The 27,286-nt window shown below is 44.4% G+C and overlaps 2 long non-coding RNA genes across 12 annotated transcripts; one reads left to right on the top strand and one right to left on the bottom strand.

Moving 5' to 3' along the window:
- Nucleotides 1-1,528: 1,528 nt before the first annotated feature.
- LOC120965350 (uncharacterized) lies at nucleotides 1,529-4,143 on the bottom strand. Of its 3 annotated transcripts, none has more exons than XR_005758138.3 (5): nucleotides 3,408-4,143; nucleotides 2,852-3,249; nucleotides 2,529-2,767; nucleotides 2,340-2,408; nucleotides 1,529-2,047 (listed from the first exon to the last, which is right to left on the bottom strand). It is a non-coding gene; the product is annotated as an uncharacterized lncRNA (long non-coding RNA). The 3 variants fall into 3 exon arrangements; XR_005758137.3 differs by having other exon boundaries at nucleotides 2,852-3,486; nucleotides 3,781-4,143; XR_005758136.3 differs by having other exon boundaries at nucleotides 2,852-4,143.
- Nucleotides 4,144-4,476: 333 nt separating this feature from the next.
- LOC109783014 (uncharacterized) lies at nucleotides 4,477-11,742 on the top strand. Of its 9 annotated transcripts, XR_012183220.1 has the most exons (5): nucleotides 4,490-4,828; nucleotides 5,037-5,083; nucleotides 6,162-6,653; nucleotides 6,752-6,927; nucleotides 7,995-9,673. It is a non-coding gene; the product is annotated as an uncharacterized lncRNA (long non-coding RNA). The 9 variants fall into 9 exon arrangements; XR_012183219.1 differs by having other exon boundaries at nucleotides 4,477-4,828; nucleotides 5,037-6,653; XR_012183221.1 differs by lacking the exon at nucleotides 4,490-4,828 and adding an exon at nucleotides 11,501-11,742 and having other exon boundaries at nucleotides 4,836-6,653; nucleotides 7,995-9,814.
- Nucleotides 11,743-27,286: the final 15,544 nt, after the last annotated feature.

Below are 27,286 nucleotides of genomic sequence, written 5' to 3'. Positions count from 1 at the left end.
CCTTTGGCCGATGCATATGGCAATGCTTGATTCGATAGAGCTAGGAAAATCATATCTCCCGATTGCGTACTATCGTATTTCTCTATCCCAGCCAAAAGAAGTATTCATTTTTGTTATTAAATAATGTATACACCGAAAGGGGTTAACTGATACTTGGCAACGAAATATGCTGACACTTTTTCATACATTTTTTATTGAATATAATACATTATTAAACAAAGAAGAGATATGCCGACACTTCAAAAGGGTGGGATCGCTGGAAGGATGGAAGGATTGGTGTGTTACTAGTGGTTGGGGTGCGCCCCGGGCGCACCTCTTGAGGCGGTCCTGTGCGCACTTGTATTGTCTGAGTGTCTCAGCTCGTCCCGTGTGTCCATTTTACGTAGCAACACATGTCTTAGTCATATAGAGATCATTACTCATTTGTCACGCCTTTCCACGCCTTAGTCATCTACGCTACTATGTTTGCGTCGTACACTGGACTGACTTTCCAGATGGATAAGTGTAAATGGTTTAACAAAATTTCAGAAAGAAAAGGTATCAGTGCATCTCACCATGTGTGCTTTCCTGCTGATCAGGTCTGTATTGACTCCTTTCCTTTTTCTACTTTGTTCTTAAATATAATTGTATGCTTAGTACTCATTCAGATAGTCATACCCTCAAAAGAGAATATCATAGCTCTCACTCCAACCCATATGAAAAAGTAGTAATGCGAAAATGGAACTAAACTGAAGCTAGTAAAGCCTGATGAAAATGAAACTGATACGCACCTCAACTGCACGCAAACTGGAATTAGCAGCCGACCTACACGGACCTGTCCAAGACAAAACAAAATTTTAGAGCAGTCTGTGAATCACATGATATGGACTACAAAGAAACACACAGGCTCGCAGACATATGTATGAACAGCTGACGAGCAATAATCTAGCGACGCAAAAGGAAACGGTGGAAAGAGGCAGAGCAACCTAGTCAGAGAAGCAGCCTCTTGTGACGCAATTCTCGGACTACTCATGTCACTCCGACCGGCAAGCCTCCCTCAACTGCCGACACCGCCCGCATCTGCCACTCCACCAACTCCTGCTGCCTCCGCCTATGGGCGTCAGGCTGGCCTTCAAATAGTTTGTCAGCCTCTAAATGCTGATAATGAGGAAATAATTTGGGAGTACAGGTTTCAACTAATGAGCGAATATATGACGAGCTGGACCATACAAGGTCAACTAATTAACTTCAGGTTTCAACAAGATTGCATTTGGTGTGGATGCCCTAGTATTACACATGCTTCATGTCGAAATAAATAAGGGAATTATTCAGAACATCATTAGATGATGGAATTGTTGCAGCAGCTATCAGGTTCATGTATTAGCAGCAGTATCGTCCAGTTCAGGCGTCGTTCTCAAATTTCCATGTCTATCCAGCAACAAAAACATCATGCATGTACGTCTGACCCAATCAGTAGATTTTGACCTCCATTTGCGTCTGCCTTCACAGAAAAATTCTCACCAAAAACGGAAATAATGAGAAGTCAAAATGATCATGCCAGGGCCCAAAAACTATGATAATGACCAAGAAAATATCTCCACATGAACATGAACTTACAATCGTTCTCACAATGTTGTATTGCAAGAGCACCTCCTGAACCTATACAAAATTCTACAGTCTGATAAACCGGCACGGCAAATAACATTAGTTCTTGACTTGGTAAATATAGCTCGCTACTCTGTTTGTTTCCTACCTTGCTATTCTGCCTCTCCTCGGAACAGACACATAAGCATTAAGGCACCTGTAGTTTCGTTGATTCAGTCTAACAAGCTACCCATTCCCTAGTTAACTTAAGTTTCAACAAGATTATAGTTGGTGCGGATGCGCCGGCATGCAGGGATAAACAAGCCAGTGAAGCATGTACATCCGAGGCACTTGATATCGCCAGCGCCGCGACAGTCGCAGACAGAGTTCCTTGTAGGCCGAGAGTCTCAGTCTGCTACGTAGAGTTTCTCCAGGTCGGCGTCGAGCTCCTGTTTCTTGACTACCGACGGACCCTCCTCGGTGTCTTGCATCACAGAGTAATTAATTAGGTGCTGTGGTACATATGTTGTTGCTCAGCAGAATAATAGTACAAAAAAATTACAAGATGGAATTGAAACAACTCAAATGAAAATAAGTTTGCTGCTCCAAGATGGGAAATGTTCAGCCTGACAAATTTACTATCCGCGCTTTTCTTCACTGAAAGCCGCATTTTTAATAGGTGATACATTTTAGATATAGTACGGAAGAAGAAACTAAACCAGCTGATGAGTACACAAATCCTTGAGATAGTGATAATAAACTGAGGCAACACTCACCTATTTCAGCAGCTTTCATTGCTGAAACTTTTGCTGCATTGAGATCATTTATGGTTCCCTCTTTGATTCCTGATGCAGAATTATACAGAACTTTGTTTAGGGTCAAGAAGTCCATAGTGTGGCAGTATGTTCAGCAACAATAATCTTTCAGAATTAATAAAAAAAGGAAAGAGAAAAACAACAACCAACCTCCTGAGGTATCCATTTCGATGTGTTGTGCATTTTCAACATCTCGATCAACAAAAAACGAATAAGGCTCTCCTCTTGTCCCTTGTTTCTAACTCAGGTTCTGTACGGTGTACACAGATGCTTTTCGACATTTTCTTGCCACTTTCTCTTATATAAAGCCTCCTCCTTTTTTTCTATGAACTATTCAAGAGGTCTGCATGTTACCACATGGCCATCTCTCAAGTGTCGTTGATCTCATGCTAGAAGACAAGTAAAATTTTCAGTTTGAGCGAGAGCTCAAAGGTACTTGAGTTGACGATATATACTGGAACACTGGATCATACCCCAAGTGCTTCATGGATAAACAGTTACCCTTCGGACGTGACTGATCTTCTTAAGACACTGAGCTTCACGAACAGAGCACCAGCTCCAAAACAGAAATACTCTGATCTATCTTGCAATTTGTAGGGACCAAGGGAAGTGAAATACTGTAACCACATTCTTGAAGCTAGTGTCTGAACCCTAAACATGTTAATCCATCCCCGAATGACCCAAAATCTCAGATTTTTCTCTACAAAGTAGCGCAAGAACCTGTAAAAATAGACATATAGGCAGTAGCAAGTAACAACATGGACACATAGGAGCGCATCCGCCTGAGAAAATTGGTAAACAGGACTGTGGATAAAGGGAGAGGAGTTTACGCTGCCGCGCCACAGTAAGAGTAGCTGGGCGCAATGTTTGTCTGTTCCAAGAAACACATGCAAAATTCAGATATATCATGCTATGGTCCATGTGGATGATAAACATTGGATGCCATTAGGCACTCAACAACCAGTGGAGGGATGACTCTGATTCCTGAACTGAATATGAACGAACAATAAGTTGAAGAGCAAATCTTACCTGGGTTACCTTGCTGCCATTTTCCATAGTCAAAAGCATAGGAAATTGCTAATTGAAATCACACCAATTAGACAACAACCTGAAAGAACAATAAGTGCCTCATAAAAGTAAATATGTAGAGAGCTCCACTTGCGACGAAACCAGTGGGTCTTTACGCATTTATAATTTATCATTGCAATTTAGCAACTGGGCCTCATAAAAACAGTTGAAAAAAGGAGCTGCTGGCCTTTCATCAAACATCTTGTGTAATCTTTGCCATGGCCGCCTACACCTCGAGGTCGGCAGATTCTCTTTGATGGGGAGAGGAAGAGAGAGACATAGAGAGAGAGGGGGAGGGGGGGAGTCAGGACTCAGGACTGGATTGGGGACTCACCGACTTGCGGAGCTCCACGGCCAGAACAAAAGGGAAGCCAGCCCCGACGACCTCCTCCTTCTCCCGAGACGGTGCACACGCGCGCACACTCCTGTTGAGCACCGAGGAGGGAGAGGCGCAGCAGTGGCGCGACGGATCGAACTCCTCCAGTCGAGCACCAAGTGAGGCGGCAACGAGAAAAGTGGGAGGATACAGGGGCGGTGGCCGTGTGAGGGAGGCACCACCGAGCGGCACATCATGAGCCGGTCTTCTTCGTGGCAGGCGAGGGCGGGAGGCAGGGGAGGTCACGCTGGTTGGCGGCTGCGCCGAAGGCGGCCGGTGGCGACTGCGGCGGCGGCAGAAAATCTAGGAGGGGGAAAGGAAAGAAGAGAAAGGGACGCATTCGTGGGGGAGGGTTTGGCGTTATGGTAGCTCCTCAGGAAGGCAACTTGGCTACGTTTTCTCCAATTGCTGGCCTGATTTTTTTTTCTCTTCTCGTCGCTAGGTGATGACGTGGACATAAGGAGGAGGCGCCCTTACCGCGACTGTTAATGGGTTGTATATAGAGGGGTGGGATAGCTGGAAGAATCTCTACTCTTAATATTTTAGATGGTAGTCTCTGTTCCGGATTTATTTTCGTCCTATCATTTTTGTCCGGTTTTTTTTCATCCTCTCCCCCACCCCACCTCACGCAGGCCAAAAAAAACCCCACACCCGGCAGAAAAAACGCTCCATCGCCTTCATTGCCGACTCCTCTCGATCTCATCTCTACTCCAATACGAGCCGCCGCCGAGATCCGAGACGAGCCGCCGCCGGCGCTGCCTCCTGCCCTCGTTCGGCGCCGCCGCCGCTCCATTCCTGCTGCCTTGCCCCTCTCTTCCCTCCAAGCTTGCCGCCGGCGACGAAGCGTACGGTACCGCCACGGCCGTGCTTGATCGCCTCCAGGAACCCGCCACGCGCGCCGAGGCGAGGGACTCCTGGGCTCCTTCCATCGCCGCTTTGCCGATGACCCCGCCGCCGGGCAGGAGGAGTGCTTCCGCGCCTCCAGGAACCCGCCACGCGCATCAAGGTGAGGCGCCTCCTGGGCTCCGCCCGTCGCCTACCTGCAATTTGTTCGTGTGGACGGAGGTACCCGTGCTGGGGTTCGTGTGGATTTAAGATTAGCCGTCATGGTTGATTGGGATTAAGATCGGACTATTCCTAAACATGCCAAATGTTGCCTGGATGATTGGGATTAAGATTGACTAATCCTAACCATGCCAATGTTGTGCTTGCAGTGCTTCTTTGGCACCGGCACAATTCTGGTCGAGTACCTACTCTTCAGGTTTGTCTTCTTCAGCCTGTAGCTCCTAAACATCAGATGGCTGATTTTTGGATGATGCAGGCATCAATGGGGATTCCTAAATTTGTTCTTCAGTGTCGAATTATTATTGCTTATACATAGGTTCAGAATATGCGTCCATTGCTCAGAAAAAATGCATTATACATCTATCATATATACAATTTCGAAGGATGATTTTGTGATCAATTTCATACCACAAGAAATTATCAAAATGAGCAATTATCGACATGGCTGATGCTACCAATGATAGCCATGTTCTTGGTTCTTACAAAATTACTCGCGCTGAAGTAATCTGTCTTTATGTTGGTCCTTCAGCATTTGTAATGTTCTATTTAATTTAGTACTCTCTGATTTGAATTTCATCCTTCTAACAATCTTTCTAATGTTTTCTCTTGCATCATATATGTGCAATGCATTAAAATATGGATGACGTTGTCCTGCACTTTTGTTGTTAAATGTTCATTATTTTTCTCAATGTTATGTAGACTCATGATTTTTCAGAACATCAATTTTCCTAGAGGTCTTGTTTTGGTTTCAAACCTGAGTCGTAATGGAAAAGTGCCATCTTGCTAGAACTGATTCCCATGCCCAACTAATTAGCGCCATCTTTATATAACACTCATAAGCAATTTTGGAAATTGCTACATTGCATCTAGGTGACATTGTTTTCCATTATCAAGCCGTAAAACTTTCATACAGAGCGCATATATATGGTTTGGAGCCATTAGTATTGCATAAATTTGTTGCACATACATGGGAACTTGTTTTCTATGATCAGAAGCTAATTCAGTAAGAATCTCTTCAGTTTACTGGAATCGCCTTGAGACGCAGACACCAATTTTGTAATTGCTGCTTATTCCTTTTGGTATTATCAAGTTCTATGTGATAACCATCGAGAACAGCGAGCCAAATATGATTCCTTCTTAAATTATCAAGGATATTATGCAGATTAACTTCCAATGTATACTGTCCTATTGTTAACTTTCAATGTATATTGGTGTTCTTGTCGCCAACCATTAGAATATTGTTAACTGGAAAAAATCTATCAACGTTTTTGTAGGTAAGAAGTTCAGGAATCAAGATGAACTGGCTTTCTACAAGTAATTAAACTGATGATGAATCACTATCTTGTCTTCATTGTTAAGTACATTTACAGGTTAGGCCTGCTGTCTTTGGCCGAGTGTTAGTTTTATTAACAAGGATATTACAAACAAAATTTAGAAGGATTTGGAAGTTTTACACTACAAAATAATGGTAGTAGCATGTTTGGTGCTGAAAGGGTTCTGCTGCAGTGCAAGTTACTTGAGAGAAGAAATTGTTCAACTTAAATAAAATATGTTCATTGATCCAGTGGTAAGCTATTCCGAATACATTTCATGATGTGGCTGCTCATGTCTGATTCTTGCTCATCTGGTGTTCATTTACACACTTGGTAATGATTCTACAGTTCTTTTCCAGACTTGGCCATGGTAATCAGGATTCACGGTTTCACTATTCTCAGTTCGTTTATGCCAGGCTTGGTCAAGACTATGCTACAAAATGGCCTGAAGTGGTGGCTCACTACTACTGTTATTTCCACTTTGTTCTTTTAAACTCCACTTCTCTGTTATAGGCACCTTTTTGTTAAACAACTCCACTTCTATGTTGTAGGTACCTTATAGGCAACGGATGCAGGGTAAAGAGAGTTGCCATACGTTTTTACGAGCAGAATTGTGGCATGCTTTGTTCAAGATCTGCTGCAGTCAGTAAATATTTGTATGGTCTGCAATTCTGCATACTGCTAAAGGAGTTACAACTGAGCACTGTACTCGGAGAAAATTACCAAGGTATTTTCTGTACAAACTTGTCCAAGCTTTGTCTTGTTTTCACTAGCTGCTTGATTCTTCTTGACAGAAAAATCTTACCCTGAACTAGGTTAGTTACATGTATGGACTAGACTAGACACTACAAAATTCTTACACTGAACTAGGCTTAGTAGTTACATGTATGGACAACACACTCCAATTCAGATATTCGATTAGACCTCACGAAAGTATTTTCATACGCTTGTTCTTGAAAATGCTAAGAGGAAAAAAGAATTTATGTAGCACTCCGTACCCATGTGTTAACTCCTTTAAGTATCCTTTGCGTGTTTTACCGTGTGGAGATAAAGTCGTGCCACAATTTGGCTTGACGATTCAGTTCTGTGGAGCGCAATCGCAAGTAGCTGGCATCGGCAAGCAAGCAAGCAACACAACTCCTTCTCGACAAATTTTCCTTGAATCGTTGCAAGCTGCATGGGTATGGGATACCAATCGAGGCTTGGTTGTTCTTATGTTTAGTGATTTGACCATATGCGTGAATTTAGGGACCCAGTGTCGGACTATCTTGTTCGAGGCTTCATGCATATGGGATACCAATGTGAGGTCGAGGCTTCATGCATATGGGGTATCAATTTATTACGAGATGCTGCAAATTATGTGTGTTAATGATAATTGATTTTTTCTCACTAATCAGTTCATTGGGATTGGAATATTTGGATCAGAATATTTTCTGAATTGTGTGAAATGAATCGAGTTAAGTAGTTTCTGAGATCGAAATTTTTCCACTGGGCTCTTTGTTGTTAGACATATGCATGTGTATGTGTGTTAAGAAGCCATATTGAACAATAATAATCCTGATCATTTATTGTCACGACCATGAAAAAATTCAGGCAAGACATGAGCAATGTACTGTTTGGACAAAATGTGTTCCTTTTCCATGGTCAACTTATACACTTAGGATACTGGACTAAGTTCGGTTACAGGTTTGACTTTGATATAAGGCTCGACTAAGATTTCTTATAGGTTCCAGTTTGAATATTTGATCTATCATGGCATGTCATTGCTGACCTAACCATAAGATTGGCTTACAGGTTCTACTTCGTCCTGGCGCCACTCCCATCCTCGTCTGCCTCATGGTCGCGGTCCTAGCTGTGGATGATGCCATTGCGCCGTACTCCCTACTTACCCATGCATGACAACCGCGCTACTATGCCGCTATGCAATCAGATGCTTGTCTCCGTCCTTGTCAGTCCACAGGCATTGCTCATATTTTTGTCCCTAAAAAATATTGGAGAGATATGCTAATATCCTGAAATTGAATGTTCTCTTTGAGCACCTCAGTGATTAAAGATTAGATGGATTTTCCCCTAGGTACATTGTCCTGTAAGCAAATTTCCTCAAAGGTGTTTCGAATTAGTTTGCCGAATTGCTGATTGTACCGCTTGAATGCAGCTAGGAATATAGACCAAGTGATGATGGCTACCTTTTGGTTCTTATAATTGAGTCACGAGCACTTATATTGCATTGTTTTTATAGTTCATGAGGTTGACTAATTTGTGAGGCAGTGGCAGTGCAAACATCGTCATATTTTTTTGGTTGACAGTACGAAATAGTGGCATCTTGATGTTGAAGCAAGATTGTTTACAAGACAACATATGACACCATCTTCATTGCCCTTTTTCATCTCAGGAATGAAGGTTTAATGGCTGGACTATCATGCTGTCTACTTGGTTTCAGCTGTACATATCTTAATACTTGACCTTCAGTGAGGACTCGTTTCTTAGGAGAAATAGTTGGAGAGCAACAATTGATTGGTAAGTCTTGCTTGCTATTAGTTGCATAATTAATATTGAAATTCGTTAGTTTGCTTCAAGGTTACAAAGCCAGCAATGAATGAGACTATCATTATTAGGATTGAAGGATGGTTCAATGTTGTTGATAGCAGTAAGAAACACTTGCAAATGTATGTCTCGTCTATTTAAATGTGTGCTCTAAAAATAAATGTACACAACTGTCACAATATTGTTTAGTACAATATTTGAATTAGAAGTAGTAGTTTTATGTTTTTGTTTAGTTTTATAGTATCTCAGTTATGAAATAAATCCAAGCCTTCCTTCAAATAGGTTTTTTGCCTTGATTTTTATAATTCAATTAATTTTAGTATTTTATAATATTCAAACAAAATGGTTTGTAGAGTCAATGTTCTCTGACTTAGGTAGCTTTAATTTAATGCACTGACGAAGCGTTTTACCTGAGACGAGTGCTGGGAGAGGCTGATTAGGATTGCAACGAGGGGGAGACGTCGATGCTGCCGCTGGCGACCGTTACCACGACCATGGCTGTGGGAGTGAGGCGCCGGTGACCATGGCATCGACCGTGTTGGCCCATGGTGTTTCTGACTTTCCACGCTCCGTTCCAGGTAGCTGCCATTCCGATTGATCCCCTCCAGGTGAGTGAGCAGCTTACACTCAACCGATGCAGACATCCAAAGGTTCGACTAGGTAGCTAGGAACTCAGCTGGGCTCACTTCCGTTTGCATTCTTTTCTGCAACATCGGATACTCCGGGAAGTTCATGCATGTTTGTTTTCTGATATGGTTTTTCTCATAATGCAGGGCACAAAGATAGGTCTCCTTTTAGTTACCATAGATTTTAGTTTTTTTCTGCTTACTGTCTTCTCCACTTTCTTGTCAGATTAAGCAACTAACAAATGAATCTGTGCACAGTTATACCATTTTTGCACTCATTTATGGGGCCATCTATGTTGAGTATGTGTGTTATGCTATTCTGCAACTTAAATCAATAGGTAGTGAGAAGATGCGATAGTTTGAACCTCCTCCACTTCTTCTGTACAAGATTGGTCATTTCCCAAAGGGATGGAAGTAGCTGTTTAGAGGATCCACTCACATGAGGTACACCTCCTAATTTTAATGGAACTTAAATATTTTGTATAGCTATCCAAAATCTGTGGATGAACTGGGTCTTGTGTTGCTTAAAGAGTTTGAGCTCGGACTAATGTTAGTATTCTTTGTCACATTGAACCCGGTATATCAAATGGTTATATGGTATATTACACAACAACATCAACACAGGCAACATTGATTAGGTTGGTGTGCATAAGATGGTCCTCAATGAGGAAGTCCATGACAGCCTGCTAATCCTAGGCGTCAAGGCCGATCGAATCCGATCACGACAATCTCATTGTGTGTTAGATAAGGCAAGAGTTCTGCACTTGCTCCACTGCCACCATTGCCACTATTTGCCGCCGGCGCTTGATGCAGCGGAGTGTGTAAAAGGAGAATGTGAATAAGGAAGTGTGCACGGGAGTAGTCCGTACCTTTTTATCACAGCGAGGGAGTTAACCCACACTAGCTCCACGATCTGCTGACCAGCGGTTGCCTGGTTCGAGCCAATCAACAATTTTCATTGAGAGCGAGGTGGTGCAGGGCACCTCGTGGATGACCCTGTGTATGCTTCATAACCAAAACATAGTCTTCTTTTGGTTATATGATTTTCTTCCATATTTGTCCCAATAAAATTTGGCCCCGTGGTAACTCACAGGCACATACCTCGACTATAATTATTTCAAAAAAAGAGACAAAATATCGCATAATATATAAATCATTTCATATATCATGGCAGCAAAACCACATTGTGGTGGTCGCCCTCAGCTACGACAGTGTGCATTTCTTAGAACTGGGAATCGTTCGATTCAGTGTGGAGGAGAGGAGGGGTGGACGATGCCATGCAGGTAAGGAGAGAGAGTAGTGAGAGGAAGTTGCGATCTGAATGATGTGGTGCAAGGGGGGAGGCGGCAGTGAGATACCGTGGAGGGGAGACATGACAGCGACGATGATGTGGCGAGGAGAGCATGATGGGGTAATGAGGTATGAGTGTGAGCGTTGTGCCAATGACAGTCATCCTACTTTTTTTAAGATGAGAAGAAAAGGAGTGGTTGTTGCTTTTTGTTAGGGAAAATTGATTGCTTGCCGTTAGAGAAATGTCACATACTTTTTTATATAGTGAAAAATATCACATACCCTAGGAAGTCATTTCTGGAGAATAATTACCCACAAGTGATTTATAGGTGAGTCTACAAGCATGATGCCTCACTTCGAGTAAAAACGGTCACATGCTCGAAGCAAGCACCTGACTAATGAATATATACTCTCTCTGTTCATAAATATAAGTCTTGTAAGAGATTTTAATATAGACTACATACGGAGTAAAAATGAGTGAATCTACGCTTTAAAATACTTCTATATTCATCCGTATGTAGTAGTCAATATTCAAATATCTAAAAAGACTTACATTGGAACGGAGGAAGTATTATATATGGGCTTATCTTAGTTTTATTTTATTTTAGTATGTGTTTATATACTCACTTTTGGAGAATAGAGATAACAACTGATGGTTTCCAATGATGCTTTGAAAATGTCCATTGACAAAGCTTTATGATAGATGGACTGAAAACTTATTGAGTGTCACCCAATTGAAAGAGATGCATACAAATAATTATTCTTTTTTATATACTGTTGCACATGATAATACAAAAGGTGTCTCCCCTTCTTATTTTTATATATGTCTATTTTTTGCAGGGTATGAAAGAGATAAAGATGTACTATGTTGATGTCCAAAAGGAATCCATTCGCCAAGAATGTTGACGCGATGTTGTTGGAAGGGACCAGAAAATCATCGAGTTATATACAACAATACATGTATATATACAATCAAAACAAAAATTAAAAGGCCCGTGGCAACGCACGGGCATTGTACTAGTGGAAGGGTTGGTTTGGTTTTTCTAGGCATGGGACGTGTGGGTCTGGTGACGAATTAAAACCGGTCTTGGTTTTCGGAGGGAGGGAAAAATCGGTGGGAGGGAGATCACGGGGTGGGCCATATATCGATCGATGGAAGGGTGGGAAAGGAACGAAACCAACAAACAACCTAAGAAGACATTAGGAGTCTCTGCTCCTAATGGAGCAGTTGGTGAATAGTCTTCACGGTTTATTTTCGCTGGTTTTTTTCGTCTCTCCTCCCATCATCCCCTCCCGCCCTGGTCCATCGGTTTATTTTTCTCTCCACTCTTTATTACAACCAGAACTTTCCTAACGTATAACAAATCACGGATCTAACTTCCTTGAGTTATGCAAATCAATCAATCCCTTTTATTGGTGCAATTTGTTTTAGGAAAGAAATAACAGATTTTTAGGATCCTCTCGATCCCATCCCTATGAATCGAAGTCCCAGCTTCGTTGCCGCCGCCGACGTACGAAGTCCTTCGTTGCCGCGATCTCGTTCGATCTCCCTGCCGCCGACCCTTCGTTGTCGCGGCCCACGTACTATCCCCTGCGATCCCACGTCCGGGATCGCCACCACTGATGTAAGGGATCATCGCCATCGATCTCCCAGAGGAAACGCCGCTGCCGCCGACCGACGCCGTCGCCGCCTGCGCTAAACCCGAGGCGCACGATGATGCAGGCGCGACCGTCGGGGCATGGCGGCGCCCGATGTGGTGCAGCGTTGAGGAGCTACGAGGGGTGCGGCAGATCCGGCTGGAGTTGTGCACGTGGTCTGGTGATGGTGGCCTCCGCCTCGGGCCAGAATCCGCCACCGCGACCTCTCATCTATGCGTCGAGCTCCTCTTCCCGTCTCTCTGATATCCGTTGGCGCAGCTGCTGCCATGGCCACAAGCCCGCAATGAGGACCTCCGCCGCAGCCATAGCCATGTTGAGGTCAGTATTCTTCTGCTAGCTCCGCGCATGGCAAGCAGGTTGGTTGGCGGCTTCCTTGAACAAGCACGAACCATTCCCATTAGCAGAACAGAGTTTGTTGGCTTCAGCATTCGGGTCGGTTATAACCTATTTATGTTTAGGCAATTCGTTCTCCCATGTAACCATTGATACAATTTGTATGTCTTACAACTCATGCAGGGTACGGTGAGTCACCAAGAGGAAAAGAAAACATCCGATTCAGATGCTAACCTATGTTTATTGCTGATTTCACCTACCACCTATGTTCAGGCAGAGATGTAGCCAACCTTCTCCAATTTGTTCTTGGAAACCATGAACGGCCACTGATGGTGTTGAAAAAATAAAGAACGGAAGCAGGTAACTGGACCTATCTTCAGGCCTGGACTGTTACATTTTGTCATAATCTGTCTTATTGGTACCTTCCTCTTTGTTTCACAATGCCATAATCTGTCACCATTGTTACTCTGAATCTGACCGCAGCCAAACGGTCCTGATATTTGCACCAGTCTGTGTGTCGTCTCAGGGGACTGCAAGTACGAGGAGGGTGTCAAGGCCCGGTGCGGCACCATCAACAACAACACCTCCCAGCTCCTCACTTACGGATCATCATTGCCATCTTCTAAATCTTCCTCTTCCTGCCAATGTACTGCTCAGTTAGATTATACAAACTTAGCAAATCTCTTTTGGTATACTGACGCGCTGAACAAGAACATAACGGTGCTGAATAGTTCTCAAGAATTTTTTCGTATGATATGTATATACAGTAGCTGGTTCATCACGTGGTGAACTGCTTTGTAAATTTGTGATATTTGTATTAACTGGCGCTGATTGATTGAGAGATTGCAGGGGGTGTGGTCAGACAAAGTGCAGGAATGGGAGGAGTGCGCCAAGAATGAGACGGCGTGCCCTGACATGTACGTTTGCTTGTTTTTTTTAGTTTTTCAAAGGAAAAGGAAAAAAATGTTCACTATTTATTCGGTTGTGTATAATTAGGAGCGCTTATTACCTAAAAAAAAAGAGCGTGTAACTGTTTATTTATGGTACAAATTATCATTTGCCGTTCTATATTGCCACAAAAGTTTCTTGAAAATCACAAAAAGAGGGCCAGTGATGCTTATGGGAAGAAGGAAATAAAAGCACGTAATGTGAGCTACCATTTTGTTCATATTCTTTGTATTCTTTGAAGTAACTGCCTTTCGGAACTCGAGCGAATGTGCCTGGAAACGCATCCACCCTGCCCAAAGGTCTAAGTCCAGCCCCGGCTGGTGTACGATGGGAACAACATGCTATTTCATCACAGACCCACGGTAACATACTGACTCTTCCTCTTTTTAATCAACAGTTTTCTGTTCATCGAATTTACTAGAAGGAGCTATTTGCATTCCTAATTATTGTGTGTGCGAGAAGTAACTGAAGAACAATACATCAGCTAATCTTCGTGAATTGCATAATGCATGATGACAAATGCAGCAATTTTCAGATAACAAGATGCATGTTGTTGCGGTACACAAAATTGAGAACTAATCCTACTTAAGAGAAGAAAATTACAAGATAGCAAGACATGAACTACTTGATGTATATCTGGACAGTATTATAGGATGGACAATTCAAATCCATTGCTGGACTTTTGGACCAAGCGATATACGATGTCCAATAAAAAGCTTGACTGAAATAAACTTTTGGCTCGGTGGTGTTTTGAGACCTAACTTACAAATTGTATAACTTTTGGCTCACTGAACTTGGTGTTTCTTTTTTGCAGCATGATGATTTCAGAAGTACAGTTGAAACATTCGTCTATATGTTACCCTCTGCTATGAGACTGTACTGTTGTAACTGAGCAGCAAAACTTCAAGTTGATAATGCATTGATATATCTTATTAGGATTATCGTGTCTCATGTGTTAGCTTATTAGGTATGATAGTGGAAAATGGTCCACTTATTTAACCAACCATCACACACCCATTATTCTTGTGTGTCCATATGCATTTCTTTTTTCTTTAGGCTTGGAACTTTATACATGAAAATTGATGTTGGCCAGAGTTAGGGTTGCTCTACCAGGCACATCTTATTTCAATGAGTATCTATAGTTTCAGCTCATTAGCTTGTGATTTTCTCTAAAATAAAGTATGGTGCCATGTCATGTAATGAATGTAATATTGGTTGTTTTTTGTTGTTCCTTTCCTTACACGTCTTTCCTCTTCCGTGATTTACTGCAAAAGTATTATTGATCTCCTATGTCGAGTGTCGACAAATAAGCAATTTCAATGCCTTTCCAGTGATGAATCTCAATGAAGTGGAAAGAGAGAACATAATCTCGGTAAAGATATTGTACAATTTTTTTTGTAGAGCAATAGCAGATTTTATTGCTTAGTTTTTATATTCTCTTTCCAATGTATTTTTACGCATTATTGACTTGGAATAGACGACATCTCACAATCAAGTTTGAAGTAACTCTACAAAAATCATAACATGGTTGCCTGTTGTTGTCCAGTACATTATGTTCCATTTTCTCCATAATTATGCTCCCTTTATGTGTGGTTCTATTCTGTTTACCATTTTTTTAATTCATTCATCCAACATTTATTCTTGGGTCGTTGTCTATTCTATGAGCAATAGGACTATAAGCCCTCCATGGATCTAATCATGGGTACTACTTTTTATTGTTACCCAACTGACAATATCCTAACGAGTTGTACATGGTGGCTATTATATTCAAGCTCCCTGAGTTTTCCATTTGACCTTTAACTGTGTGTTATTTGTGGTAGATGTATCATTCAAAAGAGTATTGGTCAAGATCGTACATTGCACATGCAAACTTACTAGGCAAAAACACTTAGCTATTTATACTTGCACTTAATTTTTGGGTTAATTGTAAAAACTGGGGGGGGGGGGGGGTGTAGCGGGCATGGTTCACCTATAAAGAGGTAGCATTTCAGACTCTCGCATGATGACATACGGAAAATCGTATAGCTTTGTTGCAAGTCAGTTAAATTTCAGGTTTCTTCTAGCGCTTCCGATAAACATGAGGAAGGACTCCCCGTAAAAAAATTGAGGAAGGATTACTATTGTTGTTCATGGGAAATTATCTTCCTTCGACATACACAGGCACTCGTGCAACCATGAAATTATCTCTATGACAAAGCACATATGTCAGCGCGAGAAGTATCTTTCTTAGGTGTGCATTCGAAGTCTCTACTTAATAATACTTTTTATGTCTCAGCATGAATGACGAGAGTCCGCAAGTGAATTTTATAATAATCCATTTTATATTCTACTTACAAGTTCAAACAATAACCCTAATTTATCATGTAGTAAATTAGTTGTACTACATGTACTCCATTTTTCTGATGTACCTAGCTTGCTCAATTTAAATAAGGACAACATTTTGTTAATTTTCTTGAGCTTTGAAATCTAGATTTATTTGATGGAATATGTTGCAAATAAGATAGGAATGTGGAGGCGAATGGAGTGAGTGCAATAGGGGACAAGATTGATGGCGGGGAGAGGAGGTGCCGCCCGATGCTATGGAGGGGAGAGGATCAAGGAAGTGAGGCTGTAGGGACAGGAGCGGATGGGCTTCACCAGTGGCGTGGAGAGGAGGAGTGTTGCTACCGTGGAGGGGGGAGGAGCTTGCGGTGAATTTGTCGAGGGAAGGGAGGCGGCAAATTTGATGAATCATTTCATGTTTGTTTTGCAGTAATTTGTATATATTTAAGTTGAAGGGCCACCATCTTACTAGCACAGGTAAGGATTTTGTTTGCCCACATCTAGGTTGTGCTAAGGTAGGGATTCACTAAGTTTCCATTTGTATATATTTAAGTTGAAGGGCCACCATCTTACTAACACAGGTCAAAAGGATTTTGTTTGCCCACATCCAGGTTGTGCTAAGGTAGGGATCACTAAGTTTCCATTGCATGAAAACATTTTTGCTCCTAATTCTCACCATACATCTTGAGTTTATAGCTGCCGTGTTCTTCTATCTAATGACGCTATCAATTGTACCCTGCCTAATATGTTGTTGGAAATATGCCCTAGAGGCAATAATAAATGATTATTATTATATTTCTTTGTTCATGGTAATTGTCTATTGTTCATGCTATAATTGTATTGTCCGGAAATTGTAATACATGTGTGAATACATAGACTACAACGTGTCCCTAGTAAGCCTCTAGTTGACTAGCTTGTTGATCAACAGATAGTCATGGTTTCCTGACTATGGACATTGGATGTCATTTATAACGGGATCACATCATTAGGAGAATGATGTGATGGACAAGACCCAATCCTAAGCATAGGATAAAAGATCGTGTAGTTTCGTTTGCTAGAGCTTTTCCAATGTCAAGTATCTTTTCCTTAGACCATGAGATCGTGCAACTCCCGGATACCGTAGGAGTGCTTTGGGTGTGCCAAACGTCACAACGTAACTGGGTGACTATAAAGGTGCACTACGGGTATCTCTGAAAGTGTCTGTTGGGTTGGCACGGATCGAGACTGGGATTTGTCACTCCGTGTGATGGAGAGGTATCTCTGGGCCCACTCGGTAATGCATCATCATAATGAGCTCAATGTGACTAAGGCGTTAGTCACGGGATCATGCATTGCGGTACGAGTAAAGAGACTTGCCGGTAACGAGATTGAACAAGGTATTGGGATACCGACGATCGAATATCGGGCAAGTAACATACCGATTGACAAAGGGAATTGTATACGTGATTGATTGAATCCTCGACACCGTGGTTCATCCGATGAGATCATCATGGAACATGTGGGAGCCAACATGGGTATCCAGATCCCGCTGTTGGTTATTGACCGGAGAGGCGTCTCGGTCATGTCTGCATGTCTCCCGAACCCGTAGGGTCTACACACTTAAGGTTCGGTGACGCTAGGGTTGTAGAGATATTAGTATGCGGAAACCCGAAAGTTGTTCGGAGTCCCGGATGAGATCCCCGGACGTCACGAGGAGTTCCGGAATGGTCTGGAGGTGAAGAATTATATATAGGAAGTCAAGTTTCGGCCACCGGGAAAGTTTCGGGGGTTACCGGTATTGTACCGGGACCACCGGAAGGGTCTCGGGGGTCCACCGGGTGGGGCCACCTATCCCGGAGGGCCCCATGGGCTGAAGTGGGAGGGTAACCAGCCCCTAGTGGGCTGGGGCGCCCCCCATGGGCCTCCTCCTGCGCCTAGGGTTGGAAACCCTAGGGTGGGGGGGCGCCCCACTTGCCTTGGGGGGCAAGTTCCCCCCCTTGGCCGCCGCCCCTTGCCCTAGATGGGTTGTGGCCGGCGCCCCCCTCCCAGGGGGCCTATATAAAGGGGGGGAGGGAGGGCAGTAAGATGACAGCCTTGGGCGCCTCCCTCCTCCCCTGCAACACCTCTCCCTCTCGCAGAAGCTCGGCGAAGCCCTGCCGAGACCCGCTACATCCACCACCACGCCGTCGTGCTGCTGGATCTCCATCAACCTCTCCTTCCCCTTGCTGGATCAAGAAGGAGGAGACGTCGCTGCACCGTACGTGTGTTGAACGCGGAGGTGGCGTCCGTTCGGCACTCGGTCATCGGTGATTTGGATCACGGCGAGTACGACTCCGTCATCCACGTTCATTGGAACGCTTCCGCTCGCGATCTACAAGGGTATGTAGATGCACTCCCTTCCCCTCGTTGCTAGTATACTCCATAGATGCATCTTGGTGAGCGTAGGAAAATTTTAAAATTATGCTACGATTCCCGACAGTGGCATCATGAGCCAGGTTTATGCGTAGTTACTAAGCACGAGTAGAACACAAAGCAGTTGGGGGCGTTGAGTTTGCCAATTCTTCTTGCCGCTACTAGTCTTTTCTTGTTTCGGCGGCATTGTAGGATGAAGCGGCCCGGACCGACCTTACACGTACGCTTACGTGAGACAGGTTCCACCGACTGACATGCACTAGTTGCATAAGGTGGCTAGCGGGTGTCTGTCTCTCCTACTTTAGTCGGAACGGATTCGATGAAAAGGGTCCTTATGAAGGGTAAATAGAAATTGGCAAATCACGTCGTGGTCATACGTAGGTAAGAAACGTTCTTGCTAGAAACCTACAAACCACGTAAAAAAACTTGCAACAACAATTAGAGGACGTCTAACTTGTTTTTGCAGCATGTGTTATGTGATGTGATATGGCCAGAAGATGTGATGAATGATATATGTGATGTATGAGATTGATCATATTCTTGTAATAGGAATCACGACTTGCATGTCGATGAGTATGACAACCGGCAGGAGCCATAGGAGTTGTCTTTATTATTTTGCATGACTTGCGTGTCATTGAATAACGCCATGTAAATTGCTTTACTTTGTTGCTAAACGCGTTAGCCATAGAAGTAGAGGTAATCGTTGGCGTGACGACTTCATGAAGACACAATGATGGAGATCATGATGATGGAGATCATGGTGTCATGCCGGTGACGAAGATGATCATGGTGCCCCGAAGATGGAGATCAAAGGAGCATAATGATATTGGCCATATCATGTCACTATTTGATTGCATGTGATGTTTATCATGTTTTTGCATCTTATTTGCTTAGAACGACGGTAGTAAGTAAGATGATCCCTTATGATAATTTCAAGAAAAGTGTTCCCCCTAACTGTGCACCGTTGCGAAGGTTCGTTGTTTCGAAGCACCACGTGATGATCGGGTGTGATAGATTCTAACGTTCGAATACAACGGGTGTTGACGAGCCTAGCATGTAAAGACATGGCCTCGGAACACACGCAATACACTTAGGTTGACTTGACGAGCCTGGCATGTACAGACATGGCCTCGGAACACGGAGGACCGAAAGGTCGAGCATGAGTCGTATAGAAGATACGATCAACATGGAGATGTTCACCGATCTTGACTAGTCCGTCTCACGTGATGATCGGACACGGCCTAGTTAACTCGGATCATGTTTCACTTAGATGACTAGAGGGATGTCTATCTGAGTGGGAGTTCATTAAATAATTTGATTAGATGAACTTAATTATCATGAACTTAGTCTAAAATCTTAACACTATGTCTTGTAGATCAAATGGCCAACGTTGTCCTCAATTTCAACGCGTTCCTAGAGAAAACCAAGCTGAAAGATGATGGCAGCAACTATACGGACTGGGTCCGGAACCTGAGAATCATCCTCATAGTAGCCAAGAAAGATTATGTTCTAGAAGCACCGCTAGGTGAAGCACCAATCCCACAAAACCAAGACGTTATGAACGCTTGGCAGCAGCGTGCTGATGATTACTCCCTCATTCAGTGCGGCATGCTTTACAGCCTAGAACCGGGTCTCCAAAAGCGTTTTGAGAAACATGGAGCATATGAGATGTTCGAGGAGCTGAAATTGGTTTTCCAAGCTCATGCCCGGGTCGAGAGATATGATGTCTCCGACAAGTTCTTCAGCTGTAAAATGGAGGAGAACAGTTCTGTTAGTGAGCACATACTCAGAATGTCTGGGTTGCATAACCGCTTGTCTCAGCTGGGAGTCAATCTCCCGGATGACGCGGTCATTGACAGAATCCTCCAGTCGCTTCCACCAAACTACAAGAGCTTTGTGATGAACTTCAATATGCAGGGGATGGAAAAGACCATTCCTGAGGTATATTCAATGCTGAAATCAGCTGAGGTAGAGATCAGAAAAGAACATCAAGTGTTGATGGTGAATAAAACCACTAAGTTCAAGAAGGGCAAGGGTAAGAAGAACTTCAAGAAGGACGGCAAGGGAGTTGCCGCGCCCGGTAAGCCAGTTGCCGGGAAGAAGTCGAAGAATGGACCCAAGCCTGAAACTGAGTGCTTTTATTGCAAGGGAAGTGGTCACTGGAAGCGGAACTGCCCCAAATACTTAGCGGAAAAGAAGGCCGGAAACACCAAAGGTATATGTGATATACATGTAATTGATGTGTACCTTACCAGTACTCATAGTAGCTCCTGGGTATTTGATACCGGTGCGGTTGCTCATATTTGTAACTCAAAACAGGAACTACGGAATAAACGGAGACTGGCGAAGGACGAGGTGACGATGCGCGTCGGGAATGGTTCCAAGGTCGATGTGATCGCCGTCGGCACGCTACCTCTGCATCTACCCACGGGATTAGTTTTAAACCTCAATAATTGTTATTTAGTGCCAGCTTTGAGCATGAACATTGTATCTGGATCTCGTTTAATTCGAGATGGCTACTCATTTAAATCCGAGAATAATGGTTGTTCTATTTATTTGAGATATATGTTTTATGGTCATGCACCGCTGGTCAATGGTTTATTCTTGATGAATCTCGAACGTGATGTTACACATGTTCATAGTGTGAATACCAAAAGATGTAAAGTTGATAACGATAGTCCCACATATCTGTGGCACTGCCGCCTTGGTCACATTGGTGTCAAGCGCATGAAGAAGCTCCATGCAGATGGACTTTTGGAGTCTCTTGATTACGAATCATTTGACACATGCGAACCATGCCTCATGGGTAAGATGACCAAGACTCCATTCTCCGGAACAATGGAGCGAGCAACCAACTTATTGGAAATCATACATACCGATGTGTGCGGTCCAATGAGTGTTGAGGCTCGCGGAGGATATCGTTATGTTCTCACTCTCACTGATGATTTAAGTAGATATGGGTATGTCTACCTAATGAAACACAAGTCTGAAACCTTTGAAAAGTTCAAGGAATTTCAGAGTGAAGTTGAGAATCAACGTGACAGGAAAATAAAATTCTTACGATCAGATCGTGGTGGAGAATATTTAAGTCACGGATTTGGTACACACTTAAGGAAATGTGGAATAGTTTCACAACTCACGCCGCCTGGAACACCTCAGAGAAACGGTGTGTCCGAACGTCGTAATCGCACTCTATTGGATATGGTGCGATCTATGATGTCTCTTACTGATTTACCGCTCTCATTTTGGGGCTATGCTTTAGAGACTGCCGCATTCACTTTAAATAGGGCTCCGTTGAAATCCGTTGAGACGACACCGTATGAATTATGGTTTGGGAAGAAACCTAAGCTGTCGTTTCTAAAAGTTTGGGGATGCGATGCTTATGTCAAGAAACTTCAACCTGAAAAGCTCGAACCCAAGTCGGAAAAATGCGTCTTCATAGGATACCCTAAGGAAACTATTGGGTATACCTTCTACCTCAGATCCGAAGGCAAGATCTTCGTTGCCAAGAACGGGTCCTTTCTGGAGAAGGAGTTTCTCTCGAAGAATTGAGTGGGAGGACAGTGGAACTTGATGAGGTGATAGTCACCCCTTCCGAACCGGAAAGTAGCGCAGCGCAGGAAAATGTTCCTGTGGTGCCTACACCGACTAGGGAGGAAGTTAATGATGATGATCATGAAGCTTCGGATCAAGTTACTACTGAACTTCGTAGGTCCACAAGGACACGTTCCGCACCAGAGTGGTACGGCAACCCTGTCCTGGAAATCATGTTGTTAGACAACGGTGAACCTTCGAACTATGAAGAAGCGATGGCGGGCCCGGATTCCGACAAATGGCTGGAAGCCATGAAATCCGAGATAGGATCCATGTATGAAAATGAAGTATGGACTCTGACTGACTTGCCCGATGATCGGCGAGCCATAGAAAATAAATGGATCTTTAAGAAGAAGACGGACGCGGATGGTAATGTGACCATCTACAAAGCTCGACTTGTCGCTAAGGGTTATCGACAAGTTCAAGGGGTTGACTACGATGAGACTTTCTCACCCGTAGCGAAGCTGAAGTCCGTCCGAATCATGTTAGCAATTGCCGCATACTATGATTATGAGATATGGCAGATGGACGTCAAAACGGCATTCCTTAATGGCTTCCTTAAGGAAGAGTTGTATATGATGCAGCCGGAAGGTTTTGTCGATCCTAAGAATGCTAACAAAGTATGCAAGCTCCAGCGCTCAATCTATGGGCTGGTGCAAGCATCTCGAAGTTGGAACATTCGCTTTGATGAAATGATCAAAGCGTTTGGGTTTACACAGACTTATGGAGAAGCCTGTGTTTACAAGAAAGTGAGTGGGAGCTCTGTAGCATTTCTCATATTATATGTGGATGACATACTGTTGATGGGAAATAATATAGAATTCTTGGAGAGTATAAAGGCCTATTTGAATAAGTGTTTTTCAATGAAGGACCTTGGAGAAGCTGCTTATATATTAGGCATCAAGATCTATAGAGATAGATCGAGACGCCTCATTGGTCTTTCGCAAAGTACATACCTTGACAAGATATTGAAGAAGTTCAATATGGATCAGTCCAAGAAGGGGTTCTTGCCTGTATTGCAAGGTGTGCAATTGAGCACGGCTCAATGCCCGACCACGGCAGAAGATAGAGAAAAGATGAGTGTCATCCCCTATGCCTCGGCCATAGGATCTATTATGTATGCCATGCTGTGTACCAGACCTGATGTAAACCTTGCCGTAAGTTTGGTAGGAAGGTACCAAAGTAATCCCGGCATGGAACACTGGACAGCGGTCAAGAATATCCTGAAGTACCTGAAGAGGACTAAGGATATGTTTCTCGTTTATGGAGGTGACGAAGAGCTCGTCGTAAAGGGTTACGTCGACGCTAGCTTCGACACAGATCTGGATGACTCGAAGTCACAGACCGGATACGTGTATATTTTGAATGGACGAGCAGTAAGCTGGTGCAGTTGCAAGCAAAGCGTCATGGCGGGATCTACATGTGAAGCGGAGTACATGGCAGCCTCGGAGGCAGCACAGGAAGCAGTCTGGATGAAGGAGTTCATTCCCGACCTAGGGGTGATTCCCAATGCGTCGGGCCCGATGACTCTCTTCTGTGACAACACTGGAGCTATTGCCCTTGCGAAGGAGCCCAGGTTTCACAGGAAGACCAGGCATATCAAGCGTCGCTTCAACTCCATTCGTGAAAGTGTTCAAAATGGAGACATAGATATTTGTAAAGTACATACGGACCTGAATGTAGCAGATCCGTTGACTAAACCTCTCCCTAGAGCAAAACATGATCAACACCAGGACGCAATGGGTGTTCGATTCATCACTATGTAACTAGATTATTGACTCTAGTGCAAGTGGAGACTGTTGGAAATATGCCCTAGAGGCAATAATAAATGGTTATTATTATATTTCTTTGTTCATGGTAATTGTCTATTGTTCATGCTATAATTGTATTGTCCGGAAATCGTAATACATGTGTGAATACATAGACTACAACGTGTCCCTAGTAAGCCTCTAGTTGACTAGCTCGTTGATCAACAGATAGTCATGGATTCCTGACTATGGACATTGGATGTCATTGATAACGGGATCACATCATTAGGAGAATGATGTGATGGACAAGACCCAATCCTAAGCATAGCATAAAAGATCGTGTAGTTTCGTTTGCTAGAGCTTTTCCAATGTCAAGTATCTTTTCCTTAGACCATGAGATCGTGCAACTCCCGGATACCGTAGGAGTGCTTTGGGTGTGCCAAACGTCACAACGTAACTGGGTGACTATAAAGGTGCACTACGGGTATCTCCGAAAGTGTCTGTTGGGTTGGCACGGATCGAGACTGGGATTTGTCACTCCGTGTGACGGAGAGGTATCTCTGGGCCCACTCGGTAATGCATCATCATAATGAGCTCAATGTGACTAAGGCGTTAGTCACGGGATCATGCATTGCGGTACGAGTAAAGAGACTTGCCGGTAACGAGATTGAACAAGGTATTGGGATACCGACGATCGAATCTCGGGCAAGTAACATACCGATTGACAAAGGGAATTGTATACGGGTTTGATTGAATCCTCGACACCGTGGTTCATCCGATGAGATCATCGTGGAACATGTGGGAGCCAACATGGGTATCCGGATCCCGCTGTTGGTTATTGACCGGAGAGGCGTCTCGGTCATGTCTGCATGTCTCCCGAACCCGTAGGGTCTACACACTTAAGGTTCGGTGACGCTAGGGTTGTAGAGATATGTGTATGCGGAAACCCGAAAGTTGTTCGGAGTCCCGGATGAGATCCCGGACGTCACGAGGAGTTCCGGAATGGTCCGGAGGTGAAGAATTATATATAGGAAGTCAAGTTTCGGCCACCGGGAAAGTTTCGGGGGTTACCGGTATTGTACCGGGACCACCGGAAGGGTCCCGGGGGTCCATCGGGTGGGGCCACCTATCCCGGAGGGCCCCATGGGCTGAAGTGGGAGGGTAACCAGCCCCTAGTGGGCTGGGGCGCCCCCCATGGGCCTCCCCCTGCGCCTAGGGTTGGAAACCCTAGGGTGGTGGGGCGCCCCACTTGCCTTGGGGGGCAAGTTCCCCCCCTTGGCCGCCGCCCCTTGCCCTAGATGGGTTGTGGCCGGCGCCCCCCCCTCCCGGGGGGCCTATATAAAGGGGGGGAGGGAGGGCAGTAAGATGACAGCCTTGGGCGCCTCCCTCCTCCCCTGCAACACCTCTCCCTCTCGCAGAAGCTCGGCGAAGCCCTGCCGAGACCCGCTACATCCACCACCACGCCGTCGTGCTGCTGGATCTCCATCAACCTCTCCTTCCCCTTGCTGGATCAAGAAGGAGGAGACGTCGCTGCACCGTACGTGTGTTGAACGCGGAGGTGCCGTCCGTTCGGCACTCGGTCATCGGTGATTTGGATCACGGCGAGTACGACTCCGTCATCCACGTTCATTGGAATGCTTCCGCTCGCGATCTACAAGGGTATGTAGATGCACTCCCTTCCCCTCGTTGCTAGTATACTCCATAGATGCATCTTGGTGAGCGTATGAAAATTTTAAAATTATGCTACGATTCCCAACATATGTTTCATTGATTTGATTAGATGAACTAGCATGCCAATTCTATCTAACTGAAGATGTTTCACTGATTTGATTACATAAACTTTCCTCTGACGGGTGATGGTGATTCCCAACTCCTCCTGGACCGGTTTATTGATGGTTGTTCTTAAAGAATCATGATGTGATATTTTCATTTGTTTCATGGATCTTTATTGCAGCGGTTCAATAACCTCGAAGATGGCTACCTCTCCGTCCTCAAGATCGTGGCTGTCGTAGTCATCGCTAGAACAAGAGGATCAAAGTTCAAGATGCATCAACCACTGCATATGGCGAGGGGACTGGAGAAGAAGTGACCAATACAACACGATGGGGGGCTTGTCGATGATGGACGAGATGGTCTTGATTCGGAGAAAGACGAGGATGACAGCACAACAATGCAGGGGTTAAAGAGAGTAAGAGAAAAATGAGGGCAGGGGGACTTGATGTTCCCGATGGTTTGCGTGCTTGCTGTTGTGTGTTTGTGCTTGATGTGTTTGCAAAGGCACCTGATTTTGTATTGGCACATCTAAAAGTTTTTAAATTTTGTTTAGTAAATTGGCCACACACTCGCATTTTTTCTAACAATTCTTGACCACCTCAATACTGTTGCTGATAAAATTATAAGTATTTGCTGAAACACCATTTTTTACTAATAGAAATCACTTTCTAAACTCAAAAGGCTTGCTTACGTTTTACTAAAATAATATTGGTTCACTTGCTTATAATTGTTAGGACACTAGGACTTATTTATTATCCAAAAATGTAATCGAGGGGAATGCCATCCATGCAGCAGCAAATGGTAGTGTGGGTGGGATGGGCAGGGCGAACCTAAGAGTCAGTGGTGTTAATATTCTGGTGGCCGCAACACTCGGAGAAGGTGGTGACGCTATGGTGAGTAGAAAGTTGCTTTGCCATGACGGCCACCCTCAGCACGACGATGTGCACTCCATGGTACTGTGGATTGGCCTGGGATGTCCTTGTCATGGAGATTGATGGCACGACAACGCGACTATGCTTGGCGAGGCGAAGCTCGGGTAGATGACCGAGCCCGACGATGAGGGCGAAGTCCCACCTTCTTGCCATGCCACACGACTGTTCCCATGGTTGTCCAACCCACATACAAACAGGTCAACTACGTGGCTCGAACTAATGGGGAGCTGTGAGCCCTTCTCCCCCCCCGACTGGTGGGTGCGCTGGCTCGGTACCAAGGCTGCAAAACACTGGCTCAATGCCGAGAGGGCGAACCAAGTTGGCGGGGAGAGAAGGAGGCGGGCCACATTATTGTGGGGACAGCCGGCAACGCCGTGGATGGGGGGGGGGGGAAGGCGTTGGGGAGAGGAATGGCGTGCTTCGACATGATGTGGATAGTAGGTGCCAAGGAGAGATGGCGGCGTTCGGTGCATGGCGAGGAGATGAGATGCGGCGACACTCGGTGGCTGGCTAGCTCTACGAGGTGGTTGTGTGGTGAGTTACAGTAAGGGTGGCAATTTTCCTTCAAGAAAGGGAGAAAGGAGTAGCTGCTATGCAGTGACATAATGTCACATAGCCTAACAAGTGATTTTTAGAGAAAATACCATTCATGTGATATATAGGTAGCCAACAATTTATAGCTCATTAAAATCGGGATGCAACTCACATTGTACCATGCAAATATACCTCGCCATGGGAAACTCTGCCCGGTCGACCCGGCCCGGTCTTGCCCACGGGTTGGGCCCGAGCCTAGGTTTTGAGCCTGAATGACACGATGGGCCAGGCCTAGGCTTGCCATATTTTTGTTTTAGGGAAGAGGCCCGGCCCGATGCACGGGGCCCGGCGGGCTTTTTCACTGACGCGCCAGGCTTGGGCTTAAAATATAG

This window comes from Aegilops tauschii, chromosome 5 (assembly GCF_002575655.3).
Source record: "Aegilops tauschii subsp. strangulata cultivar AL8/78 chromosome 5, Aet v6.0, whole genome shotgun sequence".
NCBI classification, from domain to species: domain Eukaryota; kingdom Viridiplantae; phylum Streptophyta; class Magnoliopsida; order Poales; family Poaceae; genus Aegilops; species Aegilops tauschii.
This window is presented reverse-complemented; position numbering and strand designations above follow the sequence as displayed.